The 16955-nt window shown below is 41.1% G+C and overlaps 1 protein-coding gene across 3 annotated transcripts in view; it reads left to right on the forward strand.

The window, feature by feature from the left end:
- The window catches only part of LOC126213328 (peroxisomal carnitine O-octanoyltransferase), a 313022-nt gene extending 302301 nt beyond the window's left edge, over nt 1–10721 (forward strand). For all 3 annotated transcript variants that reach the window (XM_049941018.1, XM_049941019.1, XM_049941020.1), the window contains one exon: nt 10418–10721. The gene's annotated coding sequence lies outside the window, so the exon portion shown is untranslated. The remainder of the gene's footprint in view (nt 1–10417) is intronic.
- The last annotated feature ends 6234 nt before the right edge of the window (nt 10722–16955 follow it).

The following is a 16955-nucleotide window of genomic DNA, read 5'->3' on the forward strand; positions in this document are numbered from 1 at the left end:
CGACAGTCTGGGGGATGTTTCCAGAATGAGATTTTCACTCTGCAGTGGAGTGTGCGCTGATATGAACCTTCCTGGCAGATTAAAACTGTGTGCCGGACCAAGACTCGAACTCGGGACCTTTGCCTTTCGTGGGCAAGTGCTCTACCAACTGAGCTACCCAAGCAAGACTCACGCCCTGTCCTCACAGCTTTACTTCTGGGTGTACCTCGTCTCCTACCTTCCAAACTTTACAGAAGCTCTCCTGCGAACCTTGCAGAACTAGAGCACTTGCCCGTGAAAGGCAAAGGTCCCGAGTTTGAGTCTCGGTCCAGCACAGAGTTTTAATCTCCCAGGAAGTTTCATATCAGCGCACACTCCGCTGCAGAGTGAAAATCTCATTCTCGAAACCTATGAGGGCTGTCCGTAAATTAAGGTCTCCAGAGCTTTTTCACACAGTAAACATCATTTTATTGCAAAACCAACTATAGATTCTGGAATCTTGGACTTTTAGCTATTATTCAACATAGTTCCTATCACGACTGATGCGTTTTTGTAGATGCTCTGGAAGCTTTTTCATACTCGGGTTGTACCACTCTCCCACAGAACCGTCCAGGAAGGAATCGACAGCTGCCTCCGGCTCTATGTCGCTTGAGAGTTTCATTCTTCCCCCCCCCTCCCCCCCCTCCCCCAAAGTGTTGTTTCAAGTTGGGCAACAACTGGTAGTTACTGGGAGTGACATTCAGGACTGTATGGAGGATGGTCAGTGATTTCCCACACGAATTTGGTGATGAGATCCCTCGTGGTGCTGGCGACATGAGGGCGAGCCTTTTGTTCTTCATAACCTGCCGTAGCTTTGTTAGTGTCTCGCAGTATCTTGCCACGTTGATTGTTGTACCTCTTTCCAGGTAGTCGACCAGCACAATGCCTTTCCTGTACCAGAATACTGAAGCCACCACCTTCCTCACTGACGGCATTTGCTCGAATTTCTTGACATTTTGAAGAACCGGAATGACGCCATTCTTTCGATTGTTCCCTAGTCTCTGGCATGAAGTAGTGGACCCGATCTCATCCCCGGTTACAATTGAATCCAGAAATTCCACAGCCTCTTGCTGGTAACAGTGCAGAAACTTGCGGGCACTTTCTATGCGCATCTTTTTGTGTTCGTCAGGGAGCATCCACGGCAGCCACCTGGCACCTGCTTTGTGGTACTTCAAAATATCCATCAAAATCTTGTCCACGGTTGTCTTAACCTTTTGAGTGCCTGCGGGTTCTCCCTAAAACCACAGTTTTATTAATTTTTTTTGAATTACCAGTGACCTTAGCGTGGATGCTATTGCAAGACAGAGACATCTAGTGGTTCGCTGAGGTACTTCTACGAATGTGTTGCATTGCAGCAGTCACTTAGTGCGTGCAGGAGAACATTCTGCGCAGTGATTGTTGTACGTCATTGTAGGAGATTGTGACATGTTTTTGATCATACCGAGGAGATTACTGACAGTGAAAGTAAGTATATCTAAAGTTATTGTAACGTAAATTTGCGTTTGCGATACAGTTTTTATGGGTTGTTTCGAAATGAAATCACTGGTATATGGTTTTGATACAAAAATTATTAAATGTGTGTGTGTAAATTCCTAAGGGACGAAACTGCTGAGGTCATTGTTTCCTAGACTACACACTACTTAAACTTGCTTATCCTAAGAACAAAAAATACACCCATTCCCGAGGAAGGACTCGAACCTTCAGCAGGAGAGGCCGCGCAGTCCGTGATACGGCGCCTCAGACCACGCGGCCACTCCATGCGGCTATTAAATTTTAGCCCTATTCTTGCTTATTATTTAGGACTTTCACTGACGTCTCAGTATGAGGGATCGTGTCTAGGAAAACTGCAAATTTGCTTCCAATTGTATGATATGATGGATGGGTGAAAACTGCCGTATTGATTCATAAAAAACAATCTATTCTTTACTCTTTGCCAATTTCTTCTTGTATTTGTTGCTTACTAAGTTAATAAACGGTATTTTTGCGAAAAATTTTAAAATTATGTTTCTTTCCATATTGTTGGCACTCAAAGCGTTAAAGATAGCAATCTCTCGCCTAGGCACACACTGATCTGTGAGTAAAACTTCTTCCACTTTCGTGTCTGTCTCATCTGAAACTGACAGACGCCCGTAGCCGGCCTTGTGCACATCTGTATGGCAGTCTGAAAACTTCCTACACCACTTACGCACATAAAATATGTCTGTGCACTTTTCTCCATATGCGTTGTTCGACTGATGATGGATTTCCATAGGGTTTGATTCCTTAAGCCACAGAAATGTAATTGCAGAACGCAATTTACACTGGGCGGTAGCGCCGATTTTTCCCTTCCGTTGTTAAACATTCCTACACCGAGAATTAGCATCACAGAGAGGTGGGGACTGGCAAGAATAGTGATGTGGGAAGTGAGAAACGTGGCGCTGTTGTCAGATTTGAGCCGACTCGCTCCATCCCGATGGGAGCTCTTCGGAGACCTTCCTTCGCGGACGACCCTCGTGTCGATGACAGAGCGTGTGTGCCATTAGGTATTACTGCAAAAAATGCTCAAGCATTACTGTTAATGCACATTGACTACCGTGTAAAATTTCCAGATCACGATTTTGTGGTCGCTAAAAAGAATAAACTTATTCCCTCTGTTTATGCAGGTATTATGATAAAGAGAACCACTTGTATGAATATCAAGGGCTCAGATGGAAACCCAGTTCTAAGCAAAGAAGGGAAAGCAGAAAGGTGGAAGGAATATGTAGAGGGACTATACTAGGGTGATGTTCTTGAGCACAACATTATGGAAATGGAAGAGGATGTAGATGAAGATGAAATGGGAGATATGATACTGCGTGAAGAATTTGATAGAGCACTGAAAGACCTGAGTCGAAACAAGGCCCCAGGAGTAGACAACATTCCATTAGAACTACTGACAGCCTTGGGAGAGCTAGTCCTGACAAAACTCTACCATCTGGTGAGCAAAATGTATGAGGTAGGAGAAATACCCACAGACTTCAAGAAGAATATAATAATTCCAATCCCAAAGAAAGCAGGCATTGACAGATGTGAAAATTACCAAACTGTCAGTTTAATAAGTCACGGCTGCAAAATACTAACGCGAATTCTGTACAGACGAATGGAAAAACTGGTAGAAGCTGACCTCGGGGAAGATCAGTTTGGATTCCGTAGAAATGTGGGAACACGTGAGGCAATACTGACCCTACGACTTATCTTAGAAGCTAGATTAAGAAAAGGCAAACATACATTTCTAGCATTTGTAGACTTGGAGGAAGCTTTTGATAATGTTGACTGGAATAATCTCTTTCAAATTCTGAAGGTGGCAGGGGTAAAATACAGGGAGCGAAAGGCTATTTACAGTTTGTACAGAAACCAGATGGCAGTTATAAGAGTCGAGGGACATGAAAGGGAAGCAGTGGTTGGGAAGGGAGTGAGACAGGGTTGTAGCCTCTCCCCGATGTTAAGAAAATTTCGGAGTAGGAATTAAAATCCATGGAGAAGAAATAAACACTTTGAAGTTCGCCGATGACATTGTAATTCTGTCGGAGACAGCAAAGGACTTGGAAGAGCAGTTGAACGGAATGGACAGTGTCTTGAAGGAAGGATATAAGATGAACATCAACAAAAGCAAAACGAGGATAATGGAATGTAGTCGAATTAAGTCGGGTGATGCTGAGGGAATTAGATTAGGAAATGAGACACTTAATGTAGTAAAGGAGTTTTGCTATTTGGGGAGCAAAATAACTGATGATGGTCAAAGTAGAGAAGATATAAAATGTAGACTGGCAATGGCAAGGAAAGCCTTTCTGAAGAAGAGAAATTTGTTAACATAGAGTATAGATTTAAGTGTCAGGAAGTCGTTTCTGAAAGTATTTGTATGGAGTGTAGCCATGCATGGAAGTGAAACATGGACGATAACTAGTTTGGACAAGAAGAGAATAGAAGCCTTTGAAATGTGGTTTTACAGAAGAATGCTGAAGATTAGATGGGTAGATCACGTAACTAATGAGGAAGTATTGAATAGGATTGGGGAGAAGAGAAGTCTGTGGCATAACTTGACAAGAAGAAGGGATTGGTTGGTAGGACATGTTTTGAGGCATCAAGGGATCACCAATTTAGTATTGGAGGTCAGCGAGGAGGGTAAAAATCATAGAGGGAGACCAAGAGATGAATACACTAAACAGATTCAGATGGATGTAGGCTGCAGTAGGTACTGGGAGATGAAGAAGCTTGCACAGGATAGAGTAGCATGGAGAGCTGCATCAAACCAGTCTCAGGACTGAAGACCACAACAACAACAACATGATAAAGGAGGACAGGGAAACATAAAGCTTTGACACATTCATAGGGGAAAAAATTCTTCTTCTAATGCAGAGACTCGTGGCACAGATGTACGTAGACTTTTTGAATTACCAACCTTTGCAAAGTTAATGAGAACTCGAGAAGATTTTGTAAAACTCCTGTTTCTTTTGATTTGCGACGGTCGTCCCGACGCAAATTCACGATACGAGTGAGTTATAGTTTTAGCTGAACAACATTTTAAAGATTTTGACTTGGAATCTACATTACCACAGATGCTCCAGGAAGAATTACATTTAACAGAGTGGAGTGACAAATGGTGCCTCTTAGTCGCGAAATTACTTGTGTTTTGTTGAAACGTGACAGTTTCAGTACTCATCTTGATTCCTGTAATCAAACTACTGACTTGGAGCTAGAAACACAGAATTTTGAGAGAACAGACATTATGCTGGCTAATATTTGGAGGTAATTGGTGAGTGGCAATTTTTCTGTGGTTGACGTATAATTTGTGCCAAGAGATACTGGACTAGATATTGTACAGTCACAAGTGTGTGAATCAAATTATTTTTTTCAAATTGTAAAATGCGATGTTGGTGCATTTTGTGGTGTGTGACTATCTAGATTGTGGTGGTTATTATGAGAGGGGTTTTTACCACCAGCTGTTTTGACTTCAGATAGGTATGTACCTGTAGGAAATGATGACTCCAAAACTAAATTTGCTCCATTGTTATTACAGCTATCTTTGGATCTCCTAGCATCATCATATTTGAAAAGTTTTGTACGATAGCTATTTCTCCAATGTCAGGGCATACTTATTTAAATGATCATGTGGCATGTGTGGCCTATGTCTTTGATCTTACAAACCCACTAACCAACAAATTCAGTCACATAAGAGCTAACAAGAAGTTTTACCCAATAGAAGGATTCATCTTAAACGAATTGCAGCTATACATGCCAGAGAAGTTCTTTGTTTGATAAATCATGGTTAAAGATGATGTGGACACCTTGAATGTAAAAGAATGGGTTCAAAGTCCTTGGACACAAGATTAAATTTGGTATCATTCATTTGATTTTTTATGTTTTATAAATGTTCTAAAATGTTTTGTTTGTTATTGATTTTATGAAGAAAAGGAGATTTTATGTAGAAATGTATAATACAGGGTGTATACGACCTGGGACATCTGGGAAATCCCGGGAATTTTTTCATCCGGTAGAAAACCGGGAAAAACCTGGGAATTTTTTAGAATTCCGGGAAATTTTCATTGTTTAGTTAACAGTAAAATTTTTGTGATTTTGACTGGTCAGAACCAATACTCTAACGAAGGATATTACTGTATTCCGCTTCTGCAGAATAGTACTGCAGTAACGTCGCAAAGGAAATGCGCCGTATACAGCAACAAAACACAGTGCTCATACAAGTGTCTGCCAGCCAAAGTGTGTCAAAGGGTTTAGGAAGAATATGTAGTGCTTCCTAACAACAAATTGCCTCCGATGAGCGTGACGTGACATATGTTTTTACATTAGATTCATTTGAGCAGTTGCGGGCGGGCTCTTGCGCATGCGCAATTGAGTCGCGTCTGAGAAGTACCTTTTCTCGCTTCTGGCTACAGGAGTGTGTGTGGGTGCCACTATCTAGTATTGTCCCAGTTCGGAAATATCATAGATCCGGGGCTGATCCACAGAGCAGTCTGAGTTGTAGTGGGGAGGTGGGTAGTCTCCATGTGACCTGTGTTTACGTTTAGTGATTTTGCTGTTTCCACTTTGTTTATTGCTCTCACGTAAAATGGAAAGAAAACGAATTTCTGTGGCCGGGAGCTACCACATGAATTAAAATACGTTCGCATAATTATGGAAGGCTAGAATATGTTGTTAGTTTCAGGTTTTATTTCCACCTTTCTGACAGTCAAGCATTAATCGCCTTGCAGAACAATGAAGTTATTTTTGTCAGTTTGCTAAAGAGATTTGGCTTTTTTTTTAGTCTTTTGCACCGAGGCAGTCAATTTATTTGAAACGGAGTGTTTAATTTCACACTGTTGGCTAGTTTCAACTGTTCGCTGCATTTCAAGTTCACGTTTTCCATCTTCTAGCACTTATGACATTATGCCATAATAAAGAACCAAACATGAGATAATGCAGTACTGGTACTCAAGAAAATTTACATCCGAATCTGGACATACGATTGTGCAATTTTAGGCGAATTATGAATTTTAGTATGGTTCACGAAATTCTGATGCTCTTGAAGTGTCCTTTGATGTCTTGTTTCTTTTATGACATAATGCAAGATCTTTTAATGTTTTACACATACGAACATGCTGGCTTCCTGCGTCATCGTAGCTTTGCGGGCGCAGTGACGTCTGTTATCTGGCACACTCTGGCAACTGCTGAAATGAATCAATTTCTAACAGGTCACGGGAAAATATTGCAAATGGTGGTTTGAAAAGTATTACTTTCAAAGTAAATTTCGTTTTACGCAAGATGAACTATGTGCGAGAATGTACGATGAATTTCTTAAATCACAGATCGTTTGACTCTCATTTAAAAATAAACTCTTTCAGGACGACCACCTAGAAGAATTTCGAGCCCAGAGGATCAGACATTTGTGACGTTATTAAAAATTTTACTGGCACATTTGTGTGATGTATCTTACAGTGTAACAAGTGCAAAAAGATCAACATTATATGTGGAAGCTTAGGTTCTCTTGCAGCTTATTAATTTTTGAGACCACGATTATATGTGAAAGTTTTGCTTTTCTTGTAGCAACACTATGTTTATTAATTTAAACCATTAACTTTTCTTATTTGTGCATCGCGCTACTTAAGAGTGATCTTGCTATTGGCTGACTACATCACGTATCCTATGCTGCCATCAGCTGGCGAGATCACGTGACAGGAGCTATGACTGGCACGTGACAGGAGCTATGACTGGCTTACAAAATGCGTCACAATCTCAATTTCATTGCTTCGGAAAGTAACATGCAGTGTTTGGTGGAATTCGAATTTATACGTCCACAACACGAAAAAATGCAGCGTACATGTTGCTGCACATTAAAGATCTTTCCAAAATGTGATTTTTTCCCCCCTGGGTTTCGTTTCCTAAAGTGCCAGCAAATTAAACGTCTGTGTAAAAAATCATAAACATGCTAAGGATTGATAAGTTTTACAGTGACGAGGAAAAGTATACTGTCACTTAACACAGAAAAAGTGTATTTTCACCCGTGAAAAAGTTTATTTTAAACCGGGAAATCCGGGAAAAATCCAGACATTTTTTTTCGTGTCCAGGTATACACCCTGTAATAATTCTGGGAGTGCTGTTTTAATTTAATAATTTCAACATTTAAAAGTGTAAAAATATAATGTCAGACCAGGGGAGGAGTGTCACACAAATGCTACCACCTGTGACAAGGAGGGGAGTGGGCTCCAAAAATCATGAAATTCTCGTGACATAATTTGTGAATGGCTCCCAGTGTGGAGAGAAGGGAGGATGAAGAGATGGACAGAAATTGAGGGGGGAAGGAGGAAATAAGCACAGATAGGAGGAGGAAGGATGGACAGAGATAGGGAAGGGGATATGGACAGAGAGAGAGGGAGAGGAAGAGGGAGACAAGGGGGGGAGAGGAAGAGGAAAAAAGAGGAAGAGAGAGGAGGGTGGAGGAGATTAATAGAGAGAGAAGCAAATGTACACCAAAAAGGAAGAGGATGAGATGGACCGAGAGGGAAAGAGCTGGTTGATGGATGGGGAGAAGGAGGAGGCACAGAGAGAGAGAGAGAGAGAGAGAGAGAGAGAGCGGAAGTGATGGACAGAGAAGAGGTGAAGGAGCTAGTGGGCAGAGGCAGGGGGCAGAAAGAGGAGATGGGCTAATAGAAGATTGGAGCATATGCATACCCGGGCAACACCTGATACTTGATGGGGAACTCAGCTACACACACACACACACACACACACACACACACACAAACACACCATTTCAGTGTGGTACTTGAAAATGATCAAAGACCACAGTCAAGGTTGTATAGTAGAATAAACTATCTCTACAGTCACACAGCAGAACTTTCATTTAAAAAGTATTACATTACTGTGGCCCCAAGCCATGATAAAATTGTAAATAATTGAGTGACTTAGAGAACAGGTGCTACTTTGAGATGAAGAGATTGGCGTGAGAGAGACATTTGTAGTGATACATTCCAAACCAGCCAGAAGACTGATGGCTGTTGAGGATGTTTGCGGTATCTGCCTTTAGTTCTACATACATACATACATACTCCACAAGCCACGATATGGTGATTGATGGAGGGTACCCTGTACCACTGCTAGTTGTTTCCTTTGCTGTACCACTCACAGATAGAGTGAGGGAAAAATGATAGCGCACACATCTCTGTATGAGCCCTAATTTCTCTTATCTTCGTGATCCTTACATGAAATGTACATTGGCGGCAGTAGAGTCATTGTGCAGTCAGCTTCAAATGCCGGTCCTGTAAATTTTCTCAAGTGTTCATCAAAAATAACATCGCATCCCTCCAGAGGGAGGTGCAAGAGGTTACAGCATTGTGTAATGCTCTTCTGATTGTGTCTGTGTTTATTGGTGGATACTTTATTTCATCAGGCTTCTATTTCTTTAATGTTTGCTCCCTTTCTTTCCAGAACCTAGTTGTGAGTTCTCAAAACACTCTGTCATTATTACGGCCATCATTCCGCGTGGACAGTCAACGTTTCAGGTTGTAGGTACTGCCGGGGACTTGCTTCTCTTAAGATAAATTTTAAAGCCGTGATTATACTGTAACAAATTAGTGAATTATCCCATTTCATATAAACAGCTCACCATCTAGTATTACAAAGAAGAAATGGGAACAACAGTAATTAATGAAAGAGTGAAAAGGAATTTAAAAGCCAGCAGGGGTGGCCGAATGGTTCTAAGCGCTACAGTCTGGAACCGCGCGACCGCTACGGTCACAGGTTCGAATTCTGCCTCGGGCATGGATGTGTGTGTTGTTCTTAGGTTAGTTAGATTTAAGTAGTTCTAAGTTCTAGGGGACTCATGACCTCAGAAGTTAAGTCCCATAGTGCTCAGAGCCATTTGAACCATTTTTGAATTTAAAAATGTGAAATGACATGAGTGTTATGCTGGTATGTACATGCTACCATACTGCTGACAGGTCTTCTGATGCGATTTTAGCTTTTCTTTGGCTACAGTTGGTTCACAGCTAACAGTTCAAGTCTTGAAACTTCCTGGCAGATTAAAACTGCGTGCCGGGCCGAGACTCAAACTCGGGACCTTTGCCTTTCGCGGGCAACTGCTCTACCAACTGAGCTACCCAAGCACGACTCGCTCCCCGTCCATGCAGCTTTACTTCTGCCAGTACCTCGCCTCCTACCTTCCACACTAGCCATATCTCTGCAGATCCTTCCTTTCGGGAGTGCTAGTTCTGCAAGGTTCGCAGGAGAGCTTCTGTAAAGTTTGGAAGGTAGGAGGCGAGGTACTGACAGAAGTAAAGCTGTGGATGGGACATGAACCATGCTTGGGTAGCTCAGTTGGTAGAACACTTGCCCGCGAAAGGCAAAGGTCCCGAGTTCAAGTCTCGGTTGGGCACACAGTTTTAATCTGCCAGGAAGTTTCATATCAGCGCACACTCCGCTGCAGAGTGAAAATCTCATTCCGGAGTTCAAGTCTTAACATCACAAAGACTGTTAATGAGCAATTTCAGACAAACAATAATTACAGTAGAGCCTCACTAATCTGCACTCTACAGGACCAGGTGCAAGAAGGTCAGATCATCAGACGATTACTTTGTTGACCTGTAACATCATACCTTGCCTGTAATTACATACATTGTGAGCCAGAGCTGAGGACAGTGATATTTAAGGACCTAGTTAACAAGTTCCAAACTTCTCCTGTTTGTTCCAATCAGAAAGCACTCCCAGAAAATGGTTTTGTTCCCCTCCGATTGCTGCCACGCGTTCTGGAGGTAAATCTTAGTGAACTGATGTGGGATCTCACAAAAGAATAAGATTCACAGTTGCAATATGTCGAGCACCTCGCTCCTCGATTTAATTCTCGTACAAACTGCGATCGACAGCTTACTGACCGATGTGTGCTCTCTTCCAGAAAGGTCGTGTCGGAGCTCGCAGTTTGGCGACGGCTGCGGTTCGAAGGCCTTCCTGCCCTGTGTGCATCTTTGCAGAGTTGCTGTTCGATGTGATGTGGAGTGGACCAAAGTAGACAATTACGAAGGAAGATTAGAAAATGGACAGCTCATCTAATAACAGCACCATTATGTGTTAAGTACAGTGGAGGTGGTGATATAGGAAAGGATGGTTGTTTTACTGGGAACTTGGCTGTGTGTATAATATTAAATTGTACATAATTTTGTACTGAAAATTTACAATAAAAAGGGGATTTTATTTGTTAATAGTTAGTTTTTCTCCTACACTCATCACTGAGGGTTATCATAAAGTTGTCATTCACTTCGTTCCACCCATCCGTATTTCTATCAGGTTAGTGACACTTCTTTTCTTGTACAGGGTGGTCCATATGAAGTTTCGGATGAGATTATCTCAAAAACTATACATCGGGTAAAAATAGTGGGGTAAAAATAGTGGTTAATACAAGTTTGTAAGCTCAAAGGGGGACATCAAATGTTACTACACCTGACCTCGAGCCCTCGCCCCATTGGATGGGGTGGGAGGCAACTTTTAAATTGAAACTTCCTGGCAGATTAAAACTGTGTGCCGGACCGAGACTCAAACTCGGGACCTTTGCCTTTCGCAGGCAAGTGCTCTACCAACTGAGCTACCCAAGCACGACTCGCACCCCGCCCTCACAGCTTTACTACTGCCAGTACCTGTGCTGTGAGTAGGGGGTGTGAGTCGTGCTTGGGTAGCTCAGTTGGTAGAGCACTTGCCCGTGAAAGGCAAAGTTCCTGATTTCAAGTCTCGGTCCGGCACACAGTTTTAATCTGCCAGGAAGTTTCATATCAGCGCACACTCCACTGCAGAGTGAAAATCTCATTCTGGAACTTTTAAATCGTTAATGGAAACCCCTATTTTTTATTGCAGATTCGGATACTGCATAAAAAACTAATCAAGTTTTGTCTGAAACATTTTTCTAAATCATTGACATGTGGTGCTGAAATCGAGAAAAAAGTAAAATTAGGGAAGAACTCTGATTTATTTAGAATTATCCGAGAAAGACACATCAAATCGATAAAAAAAAAAAAAAAAAAAAAAAAAAAAAAAAAAAAAAAACATGCACCAATTCTTTCGTTACACCAAATTAAGCTATTTTTGTACCAAATGTACTGTATCGTACTTTTAGCATTACCCAGGAACAACGACATGGACGTAGTAGACTGATGTTCCCGTGGGGTGCTTCATTAGCGTGGGTCCACTTGCCTCTTACAATTTGGGGTGCTTAATTAATAAAATAAGCCACGAAGAAATTGTTCAAAATTATCCCCATTAGCTTCAACGCATAAAGTCAATTGTCAGCAAAAGTTGTCCACAATTTCGAGCAGCACATCCCGTGGTATGGCTGCACACGCTCTTCGAATGCATTGCTCCATACCGTTTCTGGTTGTGGGGTGTCTTTCATAAACAATATTTTTTTAAATAACCCCACAAGAAAAAATCAGATGTTAGGTCTGGTGAACATGGAGGCTACTGAATTGGTCCGCCATGTCCTATCACTGACCAGGGCGCTGTAAATTTAAAACGTTCTGCACATTTTTAGCGTAATGGGGAGCTGCTCCACCCTGTTGGAACTACATTTGTTGCCTAGTCTCTAAATCAACATCTTCCATTAGCTCCAACAAATGATCATGGGGAAGTTAGATTAGATTAGATTACATTAGATTAGATTAGATTAGTACTTGTTCCATAGATCATGAATACGACACTTCGTAATGATGTGGAACGTGTCAGGTTAATAAAAGGTGTCTATACAAGATATTACATTACACAAAATATTATATGACACTCAATATTTTTAATTTTTATTTTATTTATTTATTTATTTATTTATTTATTTTTTTTTTGTTGGGGCTGGGAAATTACCCCCTTACTATATCCAAAAATTCATCTAACTAGTAGAAGGAGTTGCCATTAAGAAATTCTTTTAATTTTCTTTTAAATGCTGTATGGCTATATGTCAGACTTTTGATGCTATTAGGTAAGTTACCAAAGACTTTTGTGGCAGCGTAATTTTACCCCCTTCTGAGCCAAAGTTAGATTTAACCTCAAGTAGTGAAGATCATCCCTTCTCCTAGTGTTGTAGCCATGTACACGGCTATTACTTTTGAATTCGTTTGTATTGTTAATAACAAATTTCATAAGTGAATATATATATATTGTGAGGCTACAGTAGAGATTTCGAGCTCTTTAAATAAGTGTCTGCAGGATGAACTTGGATGAGCTCCAGCTATTATTCTGATTACACGCTTTTGTGCAATGAACACTCTTTTACTCAATGATGAGTTACCCCAGAATATGATGCCATACGAAATAAGAAAATGAAAATAGGCGTGGTAAGCTAATTTACTCAGATGTATATTGCCAAAATTTGCAATTACCCTAATAGCATATGTAGCCGAACTCAAACGTTTTAGCAGATCCTCAGTGTGTTTTTTCCAGTTCAACACCTCATCAATGCATACACCTAGAAATTTTGAATATTCTGCCTTAGCTACTGATTTCTGATCGAAGTCTATATTTATTAATGGTGTCATTCCATTTATTGTGTGGAACTGTATATACTGTGTTTTGTCAAAGTTTAATGAGAGCCCATTTGCAGAGAACCACTTAATGATTTTCTGAAAAACATCGTTTACAATTTCACCAGTTAATTCTTGTCTGTTGGGTGTGATAGCTATACTTGTATCATTGGCAAAAAGTACCAGCTTCGCATCTTCGTGAATATATAATGGCAAGTCATTGTTGTTGTTGTTGTTGTGGTCTTCAGTCCTGAGACTGGTTTGATGCAGCTCTCCATGCTACTCTATCCTGTGCAAGCTGCTTCATCTCCCAGTACCTACTGCAACCCACATCCTTCTGAATCTGCTTAGTGTATGCATCTCTTGGTCTCCCCCTACGATTTTTACCCTCCACGCTGCCCTCCAATACTAAATTGGTGATCCCTTGATGCCTCAGAACATGTCCTACCAACCGATCCCTTCTTCTGGTCAAGTTGTGCCACAAACTCCTCTTCTCCCCAATCCTGTTCAGTACCTCCTCATTAGTTATGTGATCTACCCATCTAATCTTCAGCATTCTTCTGTAGCACCACATTTCGAAAGCTTCTATTCTCTTCTTGTCCAAACTATTTATCGTCCATGTTTCACTTCCATACATGGCTACACTCCATACAAATACTTTCAGGAACGACTTCCTGACACTTAAATCTATACTCGATGTTAACAAATTTCTCTTCTTCAGAAACGCTTTCCTTGCCATTGCCAGTCTACATTTTATATCCTCTCTACTTCGACCATCATCAGTTATTTTGCTCCCCAAATAGCAAAACTCCTTCACTACTTTAAGTGTCTCATTTCCTAATCTAATACCCTCAACATCACCCGACTTAATTCGACTACATTCCATTATCCTCGTTTTGCTTTTGTTGATGTTCATCTTATATCCTCCCTTCAAGACACCATCCATTCCATTCAACTGCTCTTCCAAGTCCTTTGCTGTCTCTGACAGAATTACAATGTCATCGGCGAACCTCAAAGTTTTTATTTCTTCTCCATGGATTTTAATACCTACTCCGAATTTTTCTTTTGTTTCCTTTACTGCTTGCTCAATATACAGATTGAATAACATCGGGGAGAGGCTACAACCCTGTCTTACTCCCTTCCCAACCACTGCTTCCCTTTCATGTCCCTCGACTCTTATAACTGCCATCTGGTTTCTGTACAAATTGTAAATAGCCTTTCGCTCCCTGTATTTTACCCCCGCCACCTTTAGAATTTGAAAGAGAGTATTCCAGTCAACATTGTCAAAAGCTTTCTCTAAGTCTACAAATGCTAGAAACGTAGGTTTGCCTTTCCTTAATCTTTCTTCTAAGATAAGTCGTAAGGTCAGTATTGCCTCACGTGTCCCAGTATTTCTACGGAATCCAAACTGATCTTCCCCGAGGTCGGCTTCTACTAGTTTTTCCCTTCGTCTGTAAAGAATTCGTGTTAGTATTTTGCAGCTGTGGCTTATTAAACTGATTGTTCGGTAATTCTCACATCTGTCAACACCTGCTTTCTTTGGGATTGGAATTATTATATTCTTCTTGAAGTCTGAGGGTATTTCGCCTGTTTCATACATCTTGCTCACCAGATGGTAGAGTTTTGTCAGGACTGGCTCTCCCAAGGCCATCAGTAGTTCCAATGGAATGTTGTCTACTCCGGGGGCCTTGTTTCGACTCAGGTCTTTCAGTGCTCTGTCAAACTCTTCACGCAGTATCGTATCTCCCATTTCATCTTCATCTACATCCTCTTCCATTTCCATAATATTGTCCTCAAGTACATCGCCCTTGTATAGACCCTCTATATACTCCTTCCACCTTTCTGCTTTCTCTTCTTTGCTTAGAACTGGATTTCCATCTGAGCTCTTGATGTTCATACAAGTGGTTCTCTTATCTCCAAAGGTCTCTTTAATTTTCCTGTAGGCAGTATCTATCTTACCCCTAGTAAGATAAGCCTCTACATCCTTACATTTGTCCTCTAGCCATCCCTGCTTAGCCATTTTGCACTTCCTGTCGATCTCATTTTTGAGACGTTTGTATTCCTTTTTGCCTGCTTCATTTACTGCATTTTTATATTTTCTCCTTTCATCAATTAAATTCAATATTTCTTCTGTTACCCAAGGATTTCTACTAGCCCTCGTCTTTTTACCTACTTGATCCTCTGCTGCCTTCACTACTTCATCCCTCAAAGCTACCCATTCTTCTTCTACTGTATTTCTTTCCCCCATTCCTATCAATTGTTCCCTTATGCTCTCCCTGAAACTCTGTACAACCTCTGGTTCTTTCAGTTTATCCAGGTCCCATCTCCTTAAATTCCCACCTTTTTGCAGTTTCTTCAGTTTTAATCTACAGGTCATAACCAATAGATTGTGGTCAGAGTCCACATCTGCCCCTGGAAATGTCTTACAATTTAAAACCTGGTTCCTAAATCTCTGTCTTACCATTATATAATCAATCTGATACCTTTTAGTATTTCCAGGGTTCTTCCATGTATACAACCTTCTATCATGATTCTTAAACCAAGTGTTAGCTATGATTAAATTGTGCTCTGTGCAAAATTCTACCAGGCGGCTTCCTCTTTCATTTCTTAGCCCCAATCCATATTCACCTACTACGTTTCCTTCTCTCCCTTTTCCTACACTCGAATTCCAGTCACCCAAAACTATTAAATTTTCGTCTCCCTTCACAATCTGAATAATTTCTTTTATTTCATCATACATTTCTTCAATTTCTTCGTCATCTGCAGAGCTAGTTGGCATATAAACTTGTACTACTGTAGTAGGTGTGGGCTTCGTATCTATCTTGGCCACAATAATGCGTTCACTAAGCTGTTTGTAGTAGCTTACCCGCGTTCCTATTTTCCTATTCATTATTAAACCTACTCCTGCATTACCCCTATTTGACTTTGTGTTTATAACCCTGTAGTCACCTGACCAGAAGTCTTGTTCCTCCTGCCACCGAACTTCACTAATTCCCACTATATCTAACTTTAACCTATCCATTTCCCTTTTCAAATTTTCTAACCTACCTGCCCGATTAAGGGACCTGACATTCCACGCTCCGATCCGTAGAACGCCAGTTTTCTTTCTCCTGATAACGACATCCTCTTGAGTAGTCCCCGCCCGGAGATCCGAATGGGGGACTATTTTACCTCCGGAATATTTTACCCAAGAGGACGCCATCATCATTTAATCATACAGTAAAGCTGCATGCCCTCGGGAAAAATTACGGCCGTAGTTTCCCCTTGCTTTCAGCCGTTCGCAGTACCAGCACAGCAAGGCCGTTTTGGTTATTGTTACAAGGCCAGATCAGTCAATCATCCAGACTGTTGCCCTTGCAACTACTGAAAAGGCTGCTGCCCCTCTTCAGGAACCACACGTTTGTCTGGCCTCTCAACAGATACCCCTCCGTTGTGGTTGTACCTACGGTACGGCTATCTGTATCGATGAGGCACGCAAGCCTCCCCACCAACGGCAAGGTCCATGGTTCATGGGGGGGAAGTCATTAATATATATTAAGAAAAGTTGTAAATAAGATTCCCCAGTAACATTTCGGTCATAAAAATACGGTCCTATCAAGTAACTGTTTAAAATTTCACACCAGACCATTAATGACCTTTTGTGTTGATTGTCAACGGGTCTGTGCCGGTGTGGATTGACAGGGAACCAATAATGACAATCATGACGATTTAATTTGCCATTGTTTTTTAATGTGGCTTCATCGGTGAACATAACGTATCTAAAAAAAATGGTCACCTCTTATCATTTCCAAGGCTCATTGGCAGAAATGCACGAGTATTTGTATATCTTTCAGCGTTAACGCCTGTGTCAGTGTGATATGATACACATGATATTTATGTGTCTTCAAAATCCTCAAAACAGTTAATTTCGGTATTCAATTTGTCTCTGAATCACAC

This window comes from Schistocerca nitens, chromosome 11 (genome assembly GCF_023898315.1).
Source record: "Schistocerca nitens isolate TAMUIC-IGC-003100 chromosome 11, iqSchNite1.1, whole genome shotgun sequence".
NCBI classification, from domain to species: domain Eukaryota; kingdom Metazoa; phylum Arthropoda; class Insecta; order Orthoptera; family Acrididae; genus Schistocerca; species Schistocerca nitens.